This window comes from Cryptomeria japonica, chromosome 5 (assembly GCF_030272615.1).
Source record: "Cryptomeria japonica chromosome 5, Sugi_1.0, whole genome shotgun sequence".
In the NCBI taxonomy this organism is placed as follows: Eukaryota; Viridiplantae; Streptophyta; class Pinopsida; order Cupressales; family Cupressaceae; genus Cryptomeria; species Cryptomeria japonica.
In genome coordinates, this window is record NC_081409.1 from 347,669 (window position 1) to 371,896 (window position 24,228).

Sequence of the window (24,228 nt, forward strand, 5' to 3'; positions counted from 1 at the left end):
TTGGATTTTACAACCCAAAATTAAGCTAAGGGGATACCCCTTAATTTTGGGAAGACCTTGGCTTGCAGTAGCTAATGCTTTTATTAATTGCAGGTCTCAGAACATAGTGATCTCTAATGGGGAGCAAATGAAGCAATTAACATTGTATCTGCTAGCTCAACCTTTGTTGGAGATTGAAGATCCCCTTTGAGTTGATAGTGATTTAGAAGATTCATTACCGATCCTAACCATTGATCAAAGTCGAGATGTGGTGGGACCCTCGGAGGACAATGTTTTAATTTTTTTTTCTAAAAAACCACTATTCACTTGGTAGTGTTTTAGAAAATTTGGTTTTCTGTCTAGATATTGATTGTCCATTTGGGAACTTCCCTTCTGGAAATAATCTATGTTCTCTTCAACATTTTATTACATTGCATCAATTGTTACCTCACAAGTGTTTGTATAGCCAATTCTTGATTTTTGAAAGTCCAAGTCCTTCACTTGCCATTGCTTAGATGTTTGTTGTAAGTTCACCTATGCAGTCCCAAGCTATGGAAATATTACCCAGAAAGACTCTCGATATAAATCCCAATTTGAGTCTTTCTCAGATAGATTGTCTAATTGCTATGTTGCACACCAATAAAGAAGCCTTTGCATGTGAGTACCAAGACATGTGAGGAATTCATCCAACTACACGTACACATCATATTTATATAGAGGAAGGAAGTAGACCTGTGAGGCAACCCTAGAAAAGATTGAACCCTGTCCTACGAGAGATTGTTAAAGAAGAGCTTCAAAAGCTACTTAATGTAGGAGGTATACATGGATGATTTTACTATCTATGGGAACAATTATAAGGAAGCCAAAGCCAATCTTGAAAAGGTAATTAAAAGATGTATTGAGACTAATCTCTCTTCGAGTCATGAAAAGTGTCATATATTGATGACTGAAGGTATTGTTTTGGGCCATTACATTTATGCTAAAGGCATTGAAGTTGATCCTAAAAAGGTTCAAATAATACACAATTTACCTATACCCACTTGTCCTAAGGACGTTTGTAGCTTTCTAGGGCATGCTGGATATTACAAAAGATTTATTCAAAATTTTAGTAAAATTACCTCACCACTTTTTCCTTGTTAGGTAAGGACATTACTTTCTCGTGGAACAATGAATGCCAACATACATTTGAGGAAATTAAAGGAAAGTTAATCTCCACTCCTGTGTTACAAGGATCAAATTGGGAATTTTCATTTCACATTCATATTGATGCCTCAAATAATTCAATGGGTGTTGTCCTTAGAGAAAAGAAACATTCAATCTTTTATTCCATTTATTTTATTAGCAAAAACTTCATAGGTGCTAAGGTAAATTACATTGTAATTGAAAAAGAATTTTTGGTTGTGGTATATGCGGTAAATAAATTTCGCCATTACATGCCAGCACATGGGTCATCCTACACACTCGGATGAGATGCCTCTACATCTCCAGCTTTCTATTGAACCATTTAAAAAATGGGGGCTTGATTTTGTGGGACCCGTCAACCCTCCATCTTAGAACAAAGAGTAAATATTGGTTTGTATAGACTATGTGACCAAGTGGGTAGAGGTGATTGCTCTAAAACATGCTAGGGACACAAAGGTAGCTGAATTCCTCTTTTTTGAGATCTTTACAAGATTTGGCATTCCACAAGAGATAGTCACCAATCAAGGACCTCAATTCACATCAGAACTCATTTCTACTTTGGTTCAAGAGTATGAAATCTGACATCGCGAGTCCTCTTTGTATCATCCTCAAGCCAATGGGCAAGTTGAAGTTACCAATTGAGAAATTGAAAATATTCTTACCAAGACAATTGCTCTTCATAAGCGTGATTGGGTTGCATGACTGCCTAAAGCTGCCTATCATACAACGTGGAAGACCACCATTGGTCTGAACCCTTATGAACTTGTTTATGGTAAGAGAATTGTTATTCCTATTGAGTTTGAGATGAGAACTCTCTGCACTACACTCTAGCTAGGTATGAGTCTTTCTAATGCACAGAAAGATCGTATTGCTCAAATACACTCCTTAGATGAATTACACCAGGAAGCTCTTTTTCAAGCAAAGATAGTTCAAAAACAATGTGCTCTTTGGCATGATCACTTCATCCGACAGTGATCCTTTCAGTCAGGTGATTGGGAACTCTTATATGATTCTCTCTTCCAGGATTTCAAAGGAAAGTTTCACACTCGATGGCTTGGACCTTATGAGATTAAGGTTTTCTACGATAATGGTACTGTTAAGCTTCACACTTTGTATGGCCCTCGTTATCAATGGTCACCGTTTGAAGCTATAAAAGCGACCTATTTCTAAGGAAGATTTTGTTTCTAGTTTGTCTAAGGAACTCCATTTTCTTGATCTAGAGTTCCCATTGCCTCTTCAACTACTTTTTAGGTATTTGTCAATAAATAAATAAATAAAAGCAATAAAAGACCCAACAATGAAAACCTCAAGGCGTTATTGGCCAGTTACTATTTCAAAACCAAGTTTTTGACGAATGGTAACTACACAATAAACCTGGATGTGAAAACTGGATTCCTAGCACCTCCAGGCAACATTGGGTTGAAAACTGAGTAATCGACAACCTACTGTTGAAAAAAATAAAATAAAATAAAAACCTCGGGTATGGTTCTTGTTATCTTTTTGACATGAACCTACATGTGCCTTACTCTTGTGACTCTACCGTGTGCCATATTCACATGACGTTGTCCCCATGGCTCTTCCTTCCTCGGTCATTACCGGTTTCCCTCTGACTTGGTCCTTATGTGGACTTGGACGGTTATTGCCTACATGGTCTTCTTTCACCACGTCCCTGCACAGTCTGCATTATACCAGGACGCTGTCACTATTGGGTCATGCCATCCAACATGGTGTACTTACTGTCATCCTATTCTATTGCACTTGGCATGTGACCCACCTTGGTCTTTGATGATTGCTTCTAGTTATATCTATGAAGATCTTCTATCTCCTACCTGTCTCTATCATAACTTCCTGTGCGTTTCATCGTACTTCTTATCGACCTATTCCTTGCTTTGTGTCTGGACCTGCCACCTCAGCAACTCGTTCATGTTGATCGGTAACACAGTTTTCTTGGTTTATTTTTCTTATTTTATTGCATATTATGTGTTTTCTTTTATCAAATGTGGATGGTCCAACAAATTAGCTAGGGGGAGGGCATTGCCACCTTCATCATTTCAATGATTTGCCTTAGTTTCCACCATTTCCTGTTGTCACAAAAGTTGTACCCATCTGATGAGCAACCTTGATCATAAACCTTGTGCAACATGGAAACAACCTCCCAATCGTGGGACTTGCAAAAGTGAGGTTGAATCTCCGGAGAAGGCCGACTTCCTATCCATCTGAGTGCAAGTGTTGGACCAACCCAACACTGATAAATCCTAATCTACTGATTTGACAAGGAAAAGGGAGAAAGAGGGGATGTAGGAAAGAAGGGAAATAAGGTTTGCACCTAGAAGGAATGCAATATTTTTGCACATAATCTGCACAAATCACCGATAAAACTACCCCAAGTATGCACAATATTCTCTCCTAATTAGCCTCCTATGTAAGATTGAAGGTTGGAATTCTATAGGATGAGGAGAAGAACTAAGATTAGTTCACAGTCAACATCCACAGAGGGATCAACATAGTCACCTGCAACTAAAGAAGGCAAATGAGAACACATTCAAACAAGAAGGTAAATACTACAAATCGCAAGAGCTGAATAAAGGCAATAAAGATAATTTTTTTAATGAAAGGGCAAGGAAAAATTTACAAATCAATGAAAACATATATTCAACTAATAAGAAAGAAAAGAAGATCCCAAGGAAAGATACAAAAATTGCCTTTATAGTTGAGGCATAACTCAAAATGAAACCTAAGATGGAAATCCTAACCCTACTAGGGTTAGGTTACAAAATAGCAGAGAGGAGAAGAAGATCAGATCGAATGATTTGATGGTGTATGGAAAGTAGGTTCTAAGAATGTCCTCTGCCTCTGAAAAAATTAAATCCCTTCAAAAAAGAGGAAATCTCTGCAATTGAATGCACTGGGATGGTGTTTGCAGGCACAAAATTCCTTAATCCTTATTGAATGAGCATGGGTGACATAAAAAAGTTGCCTGCAAAGTCACGTCAGAAGTTATGGAGATGATCCCTGGTGGTTGGACAAAAATCTTATCAGATATGGCTGGTAACTGAGTCGAAAAAATGTCTCAATCATCGGGTCGACAACCACCTTTTGCAAGGGTTAAATGCTAACGGATCTTGAATTTGAATTTGAGCCATCAATGAGGAGATCTCACACGCAGATGGACGCGCGAGATCTTCTCATATTTGTGCTCAAAAGGCCCAACTAAAGATTAAGTCATCGCTGTCTGATTGGATTTCAAGTGATCATTGACTATGGAGATTGCGATGGAGGTAGGGTTGGGCCCACCACAACTGTCACCCGAAAGCTCGTAGAGCAGAATTGCATCGTCAAAAGGAACCCGCAAGAGGAAAATAGCAAGTCCTCTGGACACACACAACACAAGGCTGGCGACAAATGAAAAACATGCGGAGTAGTGGGCAAAGGGAAACAAACTGCCTGCTAACCCGTGACATCAGATGGCACAAGTTGAAAACAGTGCGGGGAAGCGGGCGAAGAAAAACGTGCATCCCACACACTCGCAATATAACACTGGAGTAGTTGGAAGACCATGCAGGGAAGCGGGCGAAGCCAAAACCTGCCCTCCGCATGCCTGCAAAAGAATGCTAGCAGCAAGTAAGAACCATGTGGGGAGGTGGGAGAAAGGGAAACAATTCTCGCACACCTGCAAAACAAAACTGAGGGAGCAAGAGGACCTTGTAGGGGTGCGGGAGGAAAAGGACCCTACAGGGGTGTAAGAGCCAGAAGCCTTATCGCCAGCCAGTAAGAACGAACTCAGAGACTAGCCCACTAATGATAGGGACCCCTCCAATTGGTGATCTTAAGTGAGTTGACCAGTGAAGCCGGTCAACTAAAAAATAGAATTTTGGAGCCCCGAAAAGGATGTAAAGGAAAAAGGGCCCCTCTGGACTTGCTAACATAATTCATAGGTTACACGAAAATATTTCAGGCCTGATTTGTAGCTAAGTTGACACAGAAATGGTCAACAGTGGCCAAGGACGTCTAGATGCCATAAGTAAATATGTTCTTTACTATATTCAACTTCTGCCATATCTACAAGAGGGGGTCTTAGAATTGAATGCCTACTAGCTTCCTCTAGGGATGATATTTTTGTTCTATTATAGGGGCATTCCTTAGTACCATGTTTCTTCCTACAGGTTAGACAAAAGACTGCCAAGGCTTTTTTATCTTCTTCCTGTTTCTTTCAAGTATAAAGAATATCTATATGTTTACCCATATAACTTAACAAATTAGTTTTTAGGTCTTCAAGTAATGTACCGAGTTCTCTTTTAGTGATACTTGATGTACCTCATCCTGCCAAGTTACTCATTCTCGTATATCCTCGCATTGTCTAGGGAGATTGTGAATAATTCCTGCATGCTTCACAAATATCTTCAAAACGTGCTTTAGAAATATCACCCCAACCCACAATCTAATTCAATATTTCCATGCAATCATCCCGAATTCGCCTAAGAAACAACATTTTAATGGTATCATTAGTCAAACCATTTTGTTGGGCTCATTGAAGACTAAACATGAACCACTCTAAATAATCTGGCATTGTCTCTTCCTCATGTTGTGTCATATGAAAGATCTCATCTTGTACCTCCTTAGTCTTGCAATATTCCTGATATTTTGCAAGAAAATTTTCGTTCATGTTGTCCCATGTGTGAATTGACTATGATCCAAGACATAAACCAATCGAGTGCTACATCTTTCGAGGTAGTTGGAAACAATTTTAGTTTATGTGCATCGTTTCGATAATCATAGCTATTACACAAAACTTCAAATTCAAATAAAAACACATCAGGACCTTCCATAGTCAGCCCCCTAAATGTTGGCAAAGTAGAGTGAGGGATATTTTTCATAGGAGTATCTTCAATAGGGTCAACAATAGGGAGCGAAAAAAGTTACATGATTATTATGTGCAAGTATCCCCCTATTGTTGTTGTTGTTATTGTTGTCACCCATATTGTCTTCAGATGCCCAAGGAGTGTAAACGATTGTGAATGGTTTTTCAATAGGCTTCCCACTACGTAGTTCAAAAGAATTAACAAATTGCTTAGCAAATTTTGGAGTAATTAGTGGCTCTTGAGGGAACTCAGGAATTGTCTGTGATATGCTGGGTGGAGAAACAATAAATGGTTCTATAACACACTTTTCTAAATCATGCTCAACTGCTACTTGTTCAATCAATGACATTTTTTTTTTCCCGATTTTGGCTTTCCTTATTTGGAACTACTTGTTGTATCTTTCTTTATGAATCTACCTTTACTATCCCTATTGTGATTCATGCACCTATATGATCTATAACAGTGCAAACCAAAGTTAATCACCTAGGCAAGGTTGACAATTGCGCGAACTTTCGCCTTGGCGCAACGGTCCTAACTTAACTCACTGTGATTTCATACCTTTAATACCTTTCCCCAACAATAGCGCCAAAATGACTGGGTAAAACTATAGAGTAGAACTGGACATAAGAATTGCTCTTATGTTCAGCTTTGGTATTGGTTTGTCGAGTTTATGTCTAAGTGAGTGTCAATCTGAGAAGCGTAAACTTATGAAAGGTATTGTGGTTGTTTGCCTAAGGGATGAAAATAGTGATTTGAGTGGGGATGAAATGCAATTATTTAATCTTGAAATCAAACAACTATGCTAAACCTAAACTAATTCACACTTCTAAATTAAATCAAACTTCCAAATTAAACCACACTTCACATTTCCTAGATTAAAAGATTGGATTGAAAGTTTTGCTTCTTGTTGCACTTGTGCTAGGATTTGTGACATGAACTATCACATACTGGTAAAAATAACAGTCCAATTACAAAAATTTATTTAATTCCAAATATGAAAACCGACCAAAATGAACATTTGGATTCAATCCAAAGTAATTGTAACACTGAAACAGATTCTACTAAGAAATGAAGAGTTAAATGTTTGGAAATAATTGTATTCAACAATCTATTCAAATCAAATCACACAAAATTAAAATTAAAACAACTTACACACAAACCATACATTAATAAGGAAATCACTCAGTAACCGTAGAGTGGGCCCTGCCTCCTTGGTCAACAGGTGACAAACTACAAACACAAACTGTTGCTATGCACATCCTTCATAATAAGAATGAACATACATTCACAGAGTTTAAACTTCACACAGAGATATTATATTTATTATCAAAGTTCAAATCTATAGGCATATATATATATATATGTATATCATTTATACTAATAATAAGTTTTGTAACTTGTTTGTCCTATCAACCACTCAAAGCTTATAGTTTATGAAAGTAACAAAGGGCTGCATACCACTTATAACTGTAGACACTTAAAATTGACTTGTCTAATTAAATAAATATTTTATTTATTTTATCCTAAGTCTTCTATTAATTAAATAAATCTTTATTTATTTAATTAATTCATTTAATCCTCTTCTAGCCCTTTTCTAGTTTAAATAAATACTTTTATTTATTTAAATTGTCCTTTTCCTAAATTAAATAAATATATTTTTTATTTAATTGATCCCACTTCTTCTATTAATTAAATAAATCTTTTTTTTTAATTAATTCATTAGCTTTTTCTTCTATGACACATGTCACTTATCTCTTAATCCTCTCTTACCTACCCCCTTCATCATTTTATTATTTCTTCTATCTACCCTTTAATCTTAGCCAATCATTTATCCTCTTCACCTTTTAATCTTATCCCTCCATTTCCTAAAGTGGCTTCTATATAAGAGGATGCTCCCTTCATTATCAACCCTAATCATTGAATCAACCAATCAATCTTATGCAATCAAGTCTTCTTGTGATCAAGCATCTTCAACCACAATCCGTTTTTTGTTGAGCTCTTGTGCACACATAAAATCTGAGAGCAAATATAATAAACAAGATCAATAGAGAATGGAGACAATGGATATTGAAACCCTACTTGACATGTGAATGGTAATATTGTTCATTTTGTTGATTTACAGGATCTTAGGTATCTCTATTGGTGTATGGTGAGTGTTTGGTTGTAGAACAAGAGTTTATTGTGGTTGGATCTTTAAGGTTTTACAATAACTTTTCATCATCATTTTTCACCGTATACATTTTGGCATGCCCGGTGGGACCCTTGTCCCTTTTTATTTCTAACACTTTATTTGCAGATTTAGATTTTTAGTAGAGTTGTAGGTCAGATTTGTGACAATTCTAATTTATTCCGCATCTGCGTTCAGGTTTCACGTTTGTACTTTTTGTTTTTTGTGTTTCTATTTTCTATCGGTTTTGTAGGTTTCAGATCCTGAAATCGCGCATGAGCATCATATTATTGCGTTTGTGAATATAAATCACGTCTGGGTTGGATATTCTCACATTTTTGCATTTTTTCGTTTGTTGCAGGAGTAGGTTTTTGAAAATCACGTCTGTGATTCATATTTGTACGTTTCTGCCCAAAAAGCGCGTCCGTGTAGCCTTCTTTTGTGTCTTTGTTTTCTGTTAGTTTTACAGGTTCCAGATCTCTAATTTCGCGTATGTACCTTACATATTTGCGTCTGTGTTCGGAAAGTTCGTCTGCATTTGATATAATTAGGTTTTTGTTTAAGTTTTTAGTGTCTTTTTGTTTTGGGATTTTCAATTTGGTTTTGGCCTAACCCATTGCATTTGACTAACGAAGTGGTGCAACTATTTTGAAAAAAAAAATATCATATTGTCGAAGGCCCCCTTTCACATTTCGATTTGGAATTTTAAAATTGACCTAACTAGTGTGCTTGAGGGTTGGGGTAATCTATCAAAACTACTAATCATTTTTTGTAGGGGTAATCTAGGTGTGTGTCTTTGGATTTTTAGTCTAATTAGGGTCACATCTCTTTTCATTTGGGGTTAAAGAACTTGTTTGAAGTGTTTGGTGCTCTTTGCACATTTTATGTTTACAAGCTTAGATTTGATAACAAAAGTATCCTCTCCCTTCGTCTTCCGTTGGACCTTGGGTGTAAGAGAAATTGTATCATGTTCTATTTAGGTATGAGGGCCTGTCTCCTTGGTAGCCCATAAGGCCAAGTGAGAGAGCACGACCCAAGTGGTACTTCTTCTGTCTACTATATAAATTAATACGTTAGGTGAAAGCCATGATGAATTGGTGACATGTATCTACATTGGTAGTTCTCCCTAGTATCCATACTTGTGTTGGATGCACTAAAAATATTCTTTGGGGATTAGGAGTGGGTTCTTAAATGAGCTGCTATGGCATGGGTAGACACCAAGGACTGCAGAAGTTCCCTCACTAAACACCTTTGTTTTAGAGGCCAAAAATCCTTGCATTTGATGGTTCAGGAAGTGCGGATCATACCTCGTAGATACTGCTCATGTACCCTTTCATGTTGAGACAAGAATCCCTCATTTGATCTTTGATCTCTTGAGGTAAGAGAATCAGGTATGCTTGAGAAGTGAGTGTCCTGGTGGGGGAGCTCGTGCTACCAGAATCTTTAGTTGTTCCCTTGTTTGAGGTATTTCTATGTCGGGGGCGGGGGGGGGGGGGGGGGGTGCATTGAATTGTTTCTCTTTCCAGCTTAGGTTGTGCATGTTTTCAATTGTCTTCAATTTGTGTTATACCAGTGAAAATATTTTGAACATAAACAAAAACATTTTGGACAAACACACCTTAAGACATTGTGTCTTCATTTTTTGCTGTGTTTTCTTGCCATAAAAATATTCAACATCAAGATTTGTTCATATTCAACAAATTTACATTTGGAGAGAATTTGATATTTTATCAGAAACAACATCTGTGATAGTTTAAACCGCATCTATGCATAGTAGAATCACGTTTTTGTCAGAAAACAAAACATTGTTAGTGCAACAGTTATAACATCGTCTTTGTTCTGTGAATACACGTCTGGGTTCAAAAACTGCGCTTGTGCAAGTAGAATCGTGTTTTTGTTAGAAAGAAAAACATTGTCAATTCGACAATTAAAATTGTGTTTGTGTCATCTAAAACTGCGTCTTTGATTAGAAAGAATGTTTGTGCATAACAATTCCATGTTCATATTTTATAATACATTTTTCAAAACCTGAAAAGAGGAAAACAGGCTTAAATTTTTAGATTTAAAGAGCTTCTAAGGCATTTCCTACAAGGTTTTATCATTTTCAACCAACTGGTCTTGGTCACATATTTGTCCATCATTTCCCTTCATTTATAATACCTCATACACATTTTCCAAACTAGAGTCAAAAGGTTGCTTTGTGGTCCTCATCATATCTTACAAACTCTGTACAACATATCTTAGGGTCCCATTTGGTCCTCTTTAGTCAAGATCAACTTACCTCATCAAGAGATCTATCATCTCTTTGGAAGATACACCTTTCTTTAGATCCCACATATCTTGGACTTATACTTTTGAACATTGCAAGACAACCCTAGATTATTTCCATCTCATATCCTTTCTTGATCTTCCATACTCTTCACATTTTCTTCCATTCTTCATTTTAGCCAAGGTCAAGTTCATGGTTGAATTCCATTCCCAAAGGTCTAGAAGAGAAGCCGAAGAAGATCTAAGATCTCTCAACATGAGTACCTATGAGTTTGATGGAGACAAATTTTACAATCCATTTGACAATCGCAGTAATATACCAGACAATGACAATGAGAACAACAATGATAATGACAATACATCTATCACTTCTATAGACATTGAAGAGAATATCATAGATCCAAGGTTCAATAGATTGGTTGAGGAAATCATGAGAAGAGATAGACAACACTTCTTCCAAGTCATGACGCAAAGTGGAATGAAGCTACCTCACGATTTTGATGCGTCATGAATTATAGAGGACCCTAATCAAGGAAATTACACAAATGCAAATCCTAGAGGACATAATCGTGGTAATGGGAGATAACGTTTTTTGCCTGATTCACCTTCATCCTTATTTCAAAAACCAGAAGTTCCCAATACCTATGCTTATGCTAATTTACTAGGAACTCTCATGAACAACCCCGTAGTCATCCTTTCCCATGGAGAAGAAATGCTACCACACATGCGCATGATAATACTCAAGATCATACCAATACATACAATTACACCCAAGCAAACATTCAAAATCATGACACGAGGAGACCCCGTGTCAGATTTGGGGGCAATATTCAAGATCATTCTTATGATACCTCCTATCCTCATGGTCATGACATGTATCGACCTAGACCTAGTGATCCTCATTACAATACTATTCCAAGTGGTCCATATGAAAGCTATAACTATGTTCCTCCTCCATATGGACACATCTGTGATGAATACCATCCATACATGAATTATATCCCTCTTCCTCCACCCAGTGGTTTAGGTATGGGACTAGCTCAAAGAGAAAAGACACCATCTAAGAATGACTTGCAACAACAAATCAAGGGTTTGCAAAAGAAAATGGCAGACATGAATACACAAAAGCAACAATATACAATTAAAGATATATGTCCTTATCCATTTGACAGAAGTATTGCAATGCCTCCATTTCCTCCACATTTTGTGACACAAAAGTTTGACAAATATAAAGGTAAAGGGGATCCTAAGGCACACATAAGAGAATTTTTCACAGCTTGCGTCGAGGTAGCAAGAGAAGAAACATACTTGATGATATTATTCCCACAAAGCTTAGGTGGACAAGCTATGGAATGGTTCTCCCAACTTCCACCTGGAATCAAATCATGGACTGATTTAGTACAAGATTTGATACAATACTTCTTGTACAACATTAAAACATATGTGTCAGTGATCACCTTGTGTAATACAAAATAGAAAAATAGGGAATCTTTTCCTTCATTTTTACAACGATGGAGAGGTCTTGCTAGTCGATGCTCTGTGATATCCCAAAAAACTAAATGGTAGAAATGTTCACTCAAAACATCAATAAATACATTGGATATGAACTAATAAAAGTTTTTTTATCTACTTTCAAAGAGGTCATTAAGAAAGGATTGACAACAAGAAAATTCCTTATTGAACAAGGTGTCATAAAGCTATTAAAAGAAAACAAAGAGGAATCAAATGAGAAAGACAAGCCCTTCTTTTGGAACAAGAATAAGAACATAGTCAATGATGGGGTAGTAGATGCAAATGTTGTAAAACCAAAAGTGACTTTCCCTGGTGTAAGTTCATCCAACTCAAACAGTCAAGTGAACACTCAAAGGACATCAAAGCCTCGAAGAAAATACACTCCATTGGGAGAGCCAATTGAGACAACATTCAAGAAATTGGTTGCAAATAAGCTCATAACACTACCAGATAATCCACCTTACGAACCAAAATTAAAACTTGCATGGTGGAATGATGATGAGTATTGTGAGTATCACAAGAGAAAAGGACACACAACTAACAATTGTCAAAGATTGAAAGATGTTATACAAGACCTCATTGACAAGGGTGACATAGAAGTGGATGGTCATACCTCAAATGAAGAACATGCAATGTTTAAGTAGCCATTACCTAAACATGATAAAAGGAAAAGACAAAACAGATAATCAAGCCAACTATACTAAAATGTCCTATATTTAGGACTTAACTGTTAACCACATTTTCAGTAGACAATTATGTTTCTACCATTATTATAAAGGATAAAACTCCCAAAGGTTCTACTCAAAGGAGTAAAGTTGTTTTAAAAGGAATTGGACCATCTTCTTCATCCTCCAAAGATGAAACCTCTTAATGTAATGTCACAACCTGTCGAGATAAAGTCACCTTGCAAGGTGTTCCATCCAAGACCACAACCTCATAATCTATCAAAAATGAGTATGACCTTGTAGATCAATTAGGGAAGACACCCGCCCTCATTTCTATCCCTGAGCTTTTATGCATATCTCCTTTGTTGGCATTGCGGTGTCATTAATGTCAATCAGTATAGGATGGCAACCAGTGAAAACTTTAAGAAATCCCCCCCTTGGACAAGGTGTAAAAACTTGGCAAAAGTTGTATAATTCCGAGAAAATTTTTAATTTTACTGGCGAATTTTTGCAGTTTACAGAGGAAAATAATAATCTCCACTGACGAATTAGCCATGATCACTCAAAGTTTGTGAAAAATCCTGGCGAATTGTACTATTTTTAAAACCCAAAAAATAATTGCATGGGCAAATGGTAATGTTTTTAAAACTAGAAAAATATTTGCATTGGCAATTTCAAGCTATTTTCAAACCATACAAATAAAATATTGGCGATTTCAAGCTATTTTCAAACCATAAAAAAAAAATATTGGCGATTTCAAGCTATTTTCAAACCATAAAAAAAAAAATATTGGCGATTTCAAGCTATTTTCAAACCATAAAAAAAAATATTGGCGATTTCAAGCTATTTTCAAACCATTAAAAAAAAAATTTGGCGATTTCAAGATATTAACTTTAAGTAATTAAAACACGTGGCACACAGTCGTCAACTCTCTGCCTGGAAGATTGCCCATTAGATAAAATATCGCAACCTAGCGACAAGCCCTTATGACTCTCTCTATCTCCAACTCGCAAGCTGAAAATGCTAAGCCTTCTTAACCTCGAGATCTAGCGACTAAGGGAAACTGAACTGGCACTTGCCAATTCTCGATCACAAATGTTAAGTCCTCGTCACTGCAGCAACTTGGAGATAGTGGTAACTTTAACCCTTATCGCGTACTCGCCAACATAAAACTATTTATCTCTTAACCTCTAGCACTTCACTTGCAAGCTCGCGGCTTGATCAGGTCTTTAGACATTTAACTCCACTCGCAAGCTCGTGGCTTGATCAGGTCTTCAGACATTTAACTTCATGAGCTGGCGATAACCATTAAACCTAACCACAAATTATCTAGTCACTAGCTCGTGACCTAAAAATGCTAACATTAAACAAAAATGAGAGCTAGCGACAACTGTATGAAATGAGTTACTCGCTAACTCTCGCGGCTATAATGTGTGACATCAGACCAACTCGAGACCTCGCGACCAAAGCAATTTCACTAACAATCTCCAACTCGGTAACATAAAACGCTAACACCCAAAAAGCTAGAGACCTCGTGATGTAAACCCAAACCAACTTGTCGCCAGCTCGCAACTTGATCATGTCTTTAGACGTTTTACCTCGCGAGCTGGCGATAACCATAAAACTTAACCACAAACTATCTGGTCGCTAGCTCGCAACCTAAAATTTTTAAGGCTTGGATGTTGACTTGTTCCTGAGGGACTAGTTTGAAGGTTTCTCTTGAGTCGAGGTTGATTAGACAAGCGAGGACGACAGTTTCAGAGGCATAAAAGGATTTGATAGCTTTTGAGTTAGAGATGGGAGATCATGGATTTCTCTGAGAAATAAGAGCTCAGGTTGCTTGTTGTCAGGGATTTTGAAGCAAAATTTGTCCAATCAAGGAGGAATAAAATCAGAACAAAATCGTTCACAATAGATGAGCTTTAGCAAGATGCAATGGATTTGATAGGCATGACTTCTAGAGTCTACAGTCATGTTGAAAAACACCAAAATGATGATTTTTCATGTGAATGAGCATCACCAAATGAAGTGTGAAAATGTTATAAATACAATGGAGTGGTGACTTAATTGGGAGAAGAGAAACTTAGAAAAGGAACCTTTTTCATTTTCTGAGAGTGGTTTTTCCTCAGAAAGGAAGATGATGTTTGAGTAGGATCGTGCATGGAGTTGTTGTGTGCTTTGTGATACCAGATGGGTGTTTTTTTGTTTTCTTCTATGTGAGTTTGTTTATTGTCAGAGGAGTTGTGAAAGTGAGAAGGATTGCCAGAGGGGGTGTGAAAGCCTTTTCTTGTCAAGAAAGGCCAAGCATGGCACATCCTCTGCTTCTACTCTGCCATAGGATGGCAAGGGGTTTGAAGAAGGAGCCTGTAGAGGAATGAAAGAAGAATTTGTTTGGGTGGGGAGTGGTAGCCAGTCATCTTTGTGATGACATGGAAGCTGCAACCCCTCCCCAATAGATTACATTTACCCTAAAGCTCCTATTTCCACCTTCCCTGATCGTGGGCATGAAGGCTCAAGCTCCTCTTTCCATTTTCTCTGTTCCTGGGCATGAAGGCTTCCTCCTCTATTTGGAAATGATCTATTGGATAGAACATAACATCTCACATTCCATCGGAAGGCATCATGGTGATAATGGCATGGCTCAAGCAGTTTTGCAAGTTGTATAGTCATTGGGGTTCCTTTTCTGGTTCCAGTAGTGATTCTAGACTCTAGGTGAAGGGAGCAAGTTGTATACTGTATATTCATTTACAAAGAAAATGAAAAGCATTTAGTGTCAAGCTTTGTGCAGGTTCTTGAAGGAGTTATATATAAATTTATTTTGTGTATAATTCTATCTCTTTCAAATGATCAAAATCATGAGATTTAACTTTTTTCATTTGTTGCATTGTTATGGCATATATAATTTTTCATTTAATGCTTCCTAATCCTATTATGCCCAGGAATGCAAAATTTCTGTTAGTCTGGAATCATATCAAGGATTCACCTCATTTTAATTGGTGGGCGGATTATAGATAGTCATAGAACACCTCCATATATATTACATAAACATCCATAGCATATAAAATCATAAGAGTATTAAGAATGAAAGTATTAAACACCACAATAGATAGGAATACAACATAATTAGTAAAACATCAAGACAACAGACCAGTGCCTTATCCTAGGGCATAGAGTCTTAGTCACTTACAATTCAAGACAACCTGATAATAAACTTCAATATGATTCATTTGCAGATAAATAGGAATGAAATTATGAATAATGCCATTACATACACAACCCAGATTCATATGTAAACTGAAAAACCCTTGACCATTCAATTCACAGTGAAAACATAAATTCAACACAAAGACAATTATGTGAAGATCTCATTGCTCAAACTGCAAATGATATTGATATTGTATTCATAATGATATCAGAAAGTAAATTCACAATGTGATTCAACTATGCACTTATCAAATTCTTGAACAATTGAGCTATTATAACTATATAAGAGTTTTCAAGTTCAACATCATTGATCAATAAAAGTGGCAACCTCAACCTGAGGATTCAATAAGCTTAGGATTACTGTGAGGAATCTTGGGTAGCAACCTCAACCTGAGATTTCTTCTTTGGCTTCAGCATGGCTTGCCACCTGTCCACCTCTTTGTTTGTTGGCCAACTGAATGCCTTTACCTCTTCCAACTTTGCAACTGAATCTGTCCATCTGGCATCTGTAACTACCATGGACTCAAGAATAAACTTTGCATGGTCAACCTCAACCTTGAATAGTGACTCAAGCAGACCATTAAGGAAATCAGCATCAACCTGTTCATTTACATGCTTGATTATTTCTTCTTGCTCCAGAATCAAATCAAATTCACTGGTCCAATCAGAAACTGATTTCAAATCTCCATTACTACCATAAATTGAAGGCACCAATTTATTATAACCTTCCCCAAATGTCTGCAATTTTTCATTTATAAGCACATCCTTCCTTGTGAAAAATGCATAAACTGCATTCATTACCTCCACCATGTCTTTAGTGTCACTGATCTTGGGAGGGAATTCGTCACTATACATCATTGCAGTATCTAGCTTATCCATTAATCTGCTTCTTCCTGACCAAACATTGAACAAAGGTCCAAGAAAAGTGACAACCTTAGAGGATGTTTTGCTTGCCTCTTTCAAAGAAATGTGCAAATCATGCACAACCATCAATTTGTCTTTCAATACACTAATCCTGTGTTTCAGAATTCCTAACACAACAGAGATAGCCTTGGCATTTTGTTTCTTTTCAAGCTTTTCAATTTTCCCTGTGTATTCCTCCATTTTTGCTGTCACATGAGTTGGTATTTCTTGTACTTGTTCTGTAATCTATATTGGAGGGGGCTCATTTGGAATTTTTTCTTTCAGCTCCACTAACTCTTCCTCCAGAGCGCCCTTCTTCATCAGTGTCTCTTCATATTTTTTATACAAGCCAATCAATTGGGTATATGTTTCTGTGTATCTTCTTGACAAATCCTCTGTTTTTGATAAATTCATGAAAGAAACTTGAGTAAAAAATGAGGCAATCTCCGTGTCAGTTGTGTTCTGCAAGTTCCAGATTATTCTATCAGCTTTCTTTTCTACTTGGATATTTAGAAGGTGGGGCTTTTGAGTGGAAGGGGCCAAAGACCAAGTAGCAAGTGTCTTTGACTTAGGATTAAATCCCGATCCTCTAATTACATCTCCAATTTCAAATTCAGTTCTAAACATTGGGTCCTCTTGCTTCCTAATCTGATCAATAATAAAAATAGACTGGATATCCCAGTCAGGCATCATAATCATACCAATACTCTTTATCAATTGTCTTGCTTGTTCCACAGATATTTCCTCCCTGTCAGGATCATATTCCTGCAGTGCCTTGATGATCTCCTCTTTCTTTTCTTCATTTGCTTCCTCTATGATCAGATTTTGTTTTAATTGATTTTGTTTGAACCTTTTCAAAAAAATTTTAAATTCATCTGACTTAATAAAGTCATCATCTTTCATGAACTCATTTGACAACATCACACACTCATCAAAGCCTTGAGCAAGGGCTTTGTTTGTTTCTCCCCGTTCTTCATTCTGCCCCGCTTCTCTGAGATGTGTCCTTATTTGATGAAAGTAGTGTCCTTGTTCTGTAACAATTGCTCTAGCAGGGTCTCTCCTCACAATTGTACCGACCTCAGTGGTTTTTTATTTCTTTGCAGCTGGCACTCGAGTAGATTGAACTTCATCTCCACTCTCTACATCATTAGCATACACACTAAGTGGACTCTTGCCATGTGAAGAATGTCCATCTTGGGGGTCTTGCTGCTGAGTAGCCACTTCTGGAATTTGAGGCATTTGTTCCATCAGAGTTTCATATAAACTCAACATTTTGTTAATCCTCTCCAGGTATGGGCTATCAAGGCAAAAACCTAAGAAACTAGGGTCAACAGCCTTCAATTCTACTTCAACTCTCATCAAATTTTTCCATTTTCTTCTCCTTTCTTGTACTTCATCTTTTCTCAACAAATTTCTAACCACATCTTCATCATCCAATGGTTCATGGTCCTTTATTGTGGCCCAAGGTGTCATTTTTGGTATTGCAACTTTAATAAATTATTCCGGATCACAGAATCTAGACACAACATTAACCAACCTATATTATTTAAGGAAATTGTTTACTTCATCAAAGGAACTCCTACCAATGGTAAAATTAGACGCAACCCAAAGCCTAGGAAGAAGAGAACCCTTCCTGTGTTTATCAAGTTATTATTTTTCAACTAGGGTCAATTGCCAGATAAACTCCATAAAAGCAATCCTAATTGGAACAAATTTTGGTAAAATATGGGGAGGCTGAGGACACCCATAGACTCTCATCATAGTAAAGTTATCAAAAAAATAAAAGTCCCCCCAATTATGTGAAATAGACCAGTTTGGAACAAACTGGTAAGGTCTCAAAACTCTCCTAACATTAATTGACAATCATTCCCTATTTATTCCTAGCATTTCCATAATTGGCAAAACAATCCAATTTTCAAAGAAAAGGAAAGAAGAATGGGGAGAACTACTGTCCCAAACCTGGGTCCATCTTTGTATTGGCATTAAGGCACCAATTTCTTCTTTGAAAAGCTCCAATTCTTTATCCACGAACTCAACATTATAGAACAAGATTAAGTGCATCAACTATGAATAATGCTTGAATGTAGGGCTGGGTGCACCACTCTGAATTTCAACTAGAGCATTATGAATGTGTTCAACCACATAGCCCACATAATCGCAATGTTTGTTAACATCTGGGTGTTGAATGTCCATAGCCATCATCAGTAATTCAGCTGATACTGTTGAATCTCCATCAAAACCCAACACTCTGCATAATCCATAGATTGTACAATGCATATAATGGTGGAAAGGTGTGATGTGAAATGGTGGTTCGATACTCTCTGGAATTATAACCGGCTTCCTATTCACCCTAGGCATGTATCTGGGGATTGCATGCTTCTTGATAACACCTTTGTATTTGTCATAATCCTCTGCAATCCACTCCAAATCTATATCTGTACATGCAACACTAGTAATCTGGAAAGCTTCAACAAAGCTAGCTTTGTTAATTGAAATGAGTGTAGACTGGTTCTTTCTTCTGATTACCCTAGATACTGGGCAATAGCATTTGGCCAACTCTTTGATCAAATCCACATCAACATACACATCTGGCACAATTAACTTTGCCATAGTTAAATCCCAAGGGTTTGACATCGGGACACCCTTAACCCTATTTTTCCAGAAATAATGAAACAAAGCAGAACCAGTCATATTAAGCGTGGTAGGGTTTCTACATTGGCTCCATAAATCTCTCCATGCCAAATGATTTGTATTCAAAGCAACGAAAGTCCCTGGCATCAAATCTACAAATTCATCTTTGTATTTCTTAACCATCGTTTCCTCAGTGGCACTGGCCTTGGAACCTCCAGGTCCTCCTGCTCCACTTGTCGTGGGCTTGGGCTTGGCAATACCACTTGTCGCCTTGCTCATTTTAGCTGTAGGAGAAAAACTGAACCAATTTTTTGAAATTTTCTCACACCCAACACTCTGAATTCTCCAACGTTGTTGTAGAGCTCAATTCACTGGATTACCTTGAAGATAGAATGCATTAATGAAATTATACAAAACCTGGGCTCGATCATGTAATTTATGGTATTTACTATTTGGGCGCCGTCACTTCTCTCAAGTCTCAAGTTTCATTAATTGTCACACTTGCATGAACTAGCTACTGTGGCATTAATTCAAACTTCAAACTGAAGTACTCGAGCGAAATTTGAATTCATGCCCTTCTATTTGATTGGCGATTGGCATTCAAAACTTTTATAGAACCCGAAAAACAAGTCCACGTGTTAGCGAGTTAGTGACAATGCTACCAAATCCTCTTAATCGCAAGCTCGCAACCCCTTTTACGAATCCTCAAAGAATCTCGCGAGTGAGCGACAACCATTGATCTAACAAAACAACTTATTTCATCGCAAGATCGCAACTAGAAACTTAACTTGACTTAAACCCTTGCGATCCTGCAACAACAAGACACTTAACCACCGTCGCATGCTCGCAACACTTTTTGACTTGAGACTTACAAACCCACGAGCATGCGATGACCATAAAATCAGACCAAAACTTACCTATTGCCAGATCGCAACTTAAAATGCTAAACAATCAAAACCTGCGAGCAAACGACTTAACCGCATTGCATGATCGCAAATTAAAATGACTTAATTGCAAACACCTCGCGACCTTGTGATAACATAAAATCACACCCAGTCACAACCTCGCAACATAAAATGGTATTTGGGCGCTGTCACTTCTCTCAAGTCTCATTAACTGCCACACTTGCATGAACTAGCTAGTGTGGCATTCATTCAATTAAACTGATAGAATACATTAATGCAATTGTACAAATGTCAAAATCTCAGCTCGATCATGTCAAAACTTTTACAGAACCCGACAAACAAGTCCACGTGTCAATCCCCATCTTTAATCGCACACTCTCAACCGGTTATAACAATTAGGAAAGGAACCGGTGAGTTAGCGACAATGCTACCAAATCCTCTTAATTGCAAGCACACAACCCCTTTTACGAATCCTCAAAGAATCTCGCGAGTGAGTGACAATCGTTGATCTTCATCAAGCCCTTCAGTCGCAACCTCGTAACAACATTTGTAATATTCTTTCTTTACATGTGAGCTGGCGACCAGTGCAAATCTAACAAAATAACTTATTTCATCGCAAGCTCACAACTCGAAACTTAACTTGACTTAAACCCTTGCGATCCCGCGACAACAAGGCACTTAACTACCATCGCATGCTCGCAACACTTTTTGACTTAAGACTTACCAACCCGCGAGCATGTGATGACCACAAAATCAAACCAAAACTTACATGTCGCCAGATCGCAACTTAAAATGCTAAACAACTTCAAAACCTGCGAGCAAGCGACGAAACCAACTAAGCTGCGATACCAACTACATCACATGATCACAAAGTAAAATGACTTAACCACAAACACCTCACGACCATGCGACAACATAAAATCACACCCAGTTGCAGCCTCACAACATAAAATGGTCAAGTGCAAAACATCTTGCGAGGTAGCGACAACTAAAACCTCCCAGTACTCGCAAGCTCACGACTTAAACTGACTTGATGATAAAGGACCCGCGAGCTAGTGATAACCATTAAACATGTCTGACCAACCGTTTGACCACACTTGACGTTGACATAGACAAATGAATAGAGGACAACTCAGATTTTCAACGCACGACAACTTCGGTTTACTAGCCAACTAAGACAAAAAACAAACACAAAACCCTAATCACCATGAACATCATTTTAAGCATTTAATGTAGAACAGTAGAAAGGTTCTAGCAGTAACAGTTATGCAATATGATTAATTTTATGGATCTTGTGACACAAATTGTTGCATTTCATGTTCAACATGTTACATAATGTGGATCCAAATACCAATTTACTAATAATTCAATTGTTTAATAATAATTCAAATTCCCAATTAAAAATATGAAATAAGTATCCGTTCTACTTCTGATTGACAAATTCAAGGAATACAATATCAAAAATCATCAATGACAACTATAGTATTCCAATTTTGCAAATTGAAATTGTAATATGACTCAAGAACTGTAGTATAATTATAAATACCTATAAACTGACTACTAATTCACTTTAGTGACTCGGTCCGATTGTCTAAGGCTTCTATATCCCAAATGGACTTAAGATCCGGAAACTGACTAGTACTAACAGGTTCATCTTCATTCTGAGTCGGGTATTCAAAAATGTCTTCGTCTTCATGTTGACTCTGAGTCTGCGATCCATCATATTCATTTGTCTCAACACTAGCACTAGCAGTAGCACCACCAACTTTTAAAGTGTTGCACACCCCTTGTCTTTCACGCATGTAATTCCGGATTGCCAGTGCCCTATCATATGGAAAATCTCTAACATTATATTGGGTTACAAACAACCTCAAGCAAGTTTCCAAATTATTGTCTAATTTGTTTCTGATCTTTGATTTCAAAAGCCCTAATGCATTGAAAATTCTCTCATCTTCCACCGACCCCAATATCATTGTTTGACATAAATCAGCAAGTTTCAAATATTCTGGTATTGTAATACGCAATGCTTCACTTTGATCTATCATTTTCCAAAGCCTTGTGATTGATCCAGGTTCAAATGGATTCTCCAAGTTAACCAACTATTATTTCATAACCAATGCAAAATGTTTACATTGTTTTCTAAGATGATCTGAATTTAAAATTCCTTCTATTGGTTGTCCATTGCAATATGCATCTTTTGAAAATGTCAATATCAATTCCTCTAGTTTTTTATGAAACATCTTTGCGTCATTTGGATTATCTCCAATTGAATGCCAAAATTGAGGATACACACAACCCATGGCTTCAAGTATTTCTTCTCGAGGGAATCTTTCATGAATCTCAGTTGAAAGTCCATATGCAATAGACTTCAAATTATCGCTAACAGATTTAACAATCCTGTCAAAATCTTCCTTTTTAACTGGTAGTGCTCTGCCTCGCTTGCCCGTCTTAGATTGGTGCATTGGTATCTGAAATCCTTTTACAAAGACACATAACTCATTTTTTGTATTGAAATGTAAAAAAATTTCAGCATGATTCAAATCTGTAATTATCTGCCACCTAAAAAAATTTGGGCTTTGCCCTGTTAGATCTGAATATAGACCATCTAGGCTCAAGCATGTCATTTTACATAGAGTTCTATACTGATTGATATACATAGTTCTATCTTGGGCTTTCTTAACAAGTTTTTTCATTGAATCCAGCATGGGGAGAAGACTAGCTAAAGTTAACAGAGTCTCTATATCACTTAACTTATGTAAGAGATCAGGAGCTTTGTCTACTGTGAGGCGTTGCTCATACATTAGTCCGATCAAGGTTTGATATTCTGTTAGAACTTGTTCCACTGGTCCATGCAAGGAGATCCATCTAGTCTCAACATCCCTGAGAAGCTTGTTTCCTCATGTTACTCCCTCAACAAAAATCTGAAATTTTGCAAAATGTTTAGGACTTCGGCAGAAGTATGAGTGGAGCTCGTGGACCAAATCTTCAACATTTGACACTATAGGGAAATTGCTTACAATTCTATATGCTAAATTCATTCCATGGGCCATGCAGTGAATGCCAACCATGTGTGGTGCAATACTAGTTTGTAATCTTGTGTAAAGACTGGTCCTTTGACCTTGCATTATTGCAGCTCCATCATCTCCAACACACACCAACTTCTTGGCAATTGTCAAGTCATCCATACCAGCAATTTCATTCAAAGCTTTCTTAACTTCCAAATATAAATTTTTTGCTGTTGAATTGCCCCTCATTTTACAAACATAGAGTAGATGAGCTCGACGGACGTGTTCTTTTACGGTATACACATGCATACAAACCCAAGAAGTGTTATCTACCATAGTAACTTCATCTATGGATAATGAAATACATTTGACTCTTTTACACTCTCTTGTAAATTTTGCTTTTCCACCTCAGTGAGACAGTTTGCCATTTCCCATCCAGTGTTTATTGACCAATGTGACATAAGATAGTGAGGAACATTCAAAAAAGATAATAAATTACTAAATTCTAAGAAATCTTTCATAGGACGCCCTCTCGACATAATATTAAAAACAACACTCATCTGAATAGTCTTTGCCAGGTTTGCATCTTTCGCTGCATGTTCAAGCCTAGCCTTGATTGTATTTCCAAATCCACTAATACGAATCAGTGTCATTTTGTGGTTATGCTCTTCATATTCCATGACATACTTAACATGAAGACATTCTTCCTTTGATTTCCATCTTACTACTCGTGTTTCCTTTTCGTCTATGATCTATTTTTCATAAACCTTACCAATATGCTTTTCTATGGTGTCAAGCTTTAGCTGCATCTTCTTCTCTCTTTTAGTTTTCCAGCTACAAATCTTACACCTGCATTTTATTGGTTGTTCATCATTGTTTGGGACCAGTTCAATGAATGGGTACTTTGCTACCCAATCAATCTTAAAAATCCTTGTCATCTCCCACTCT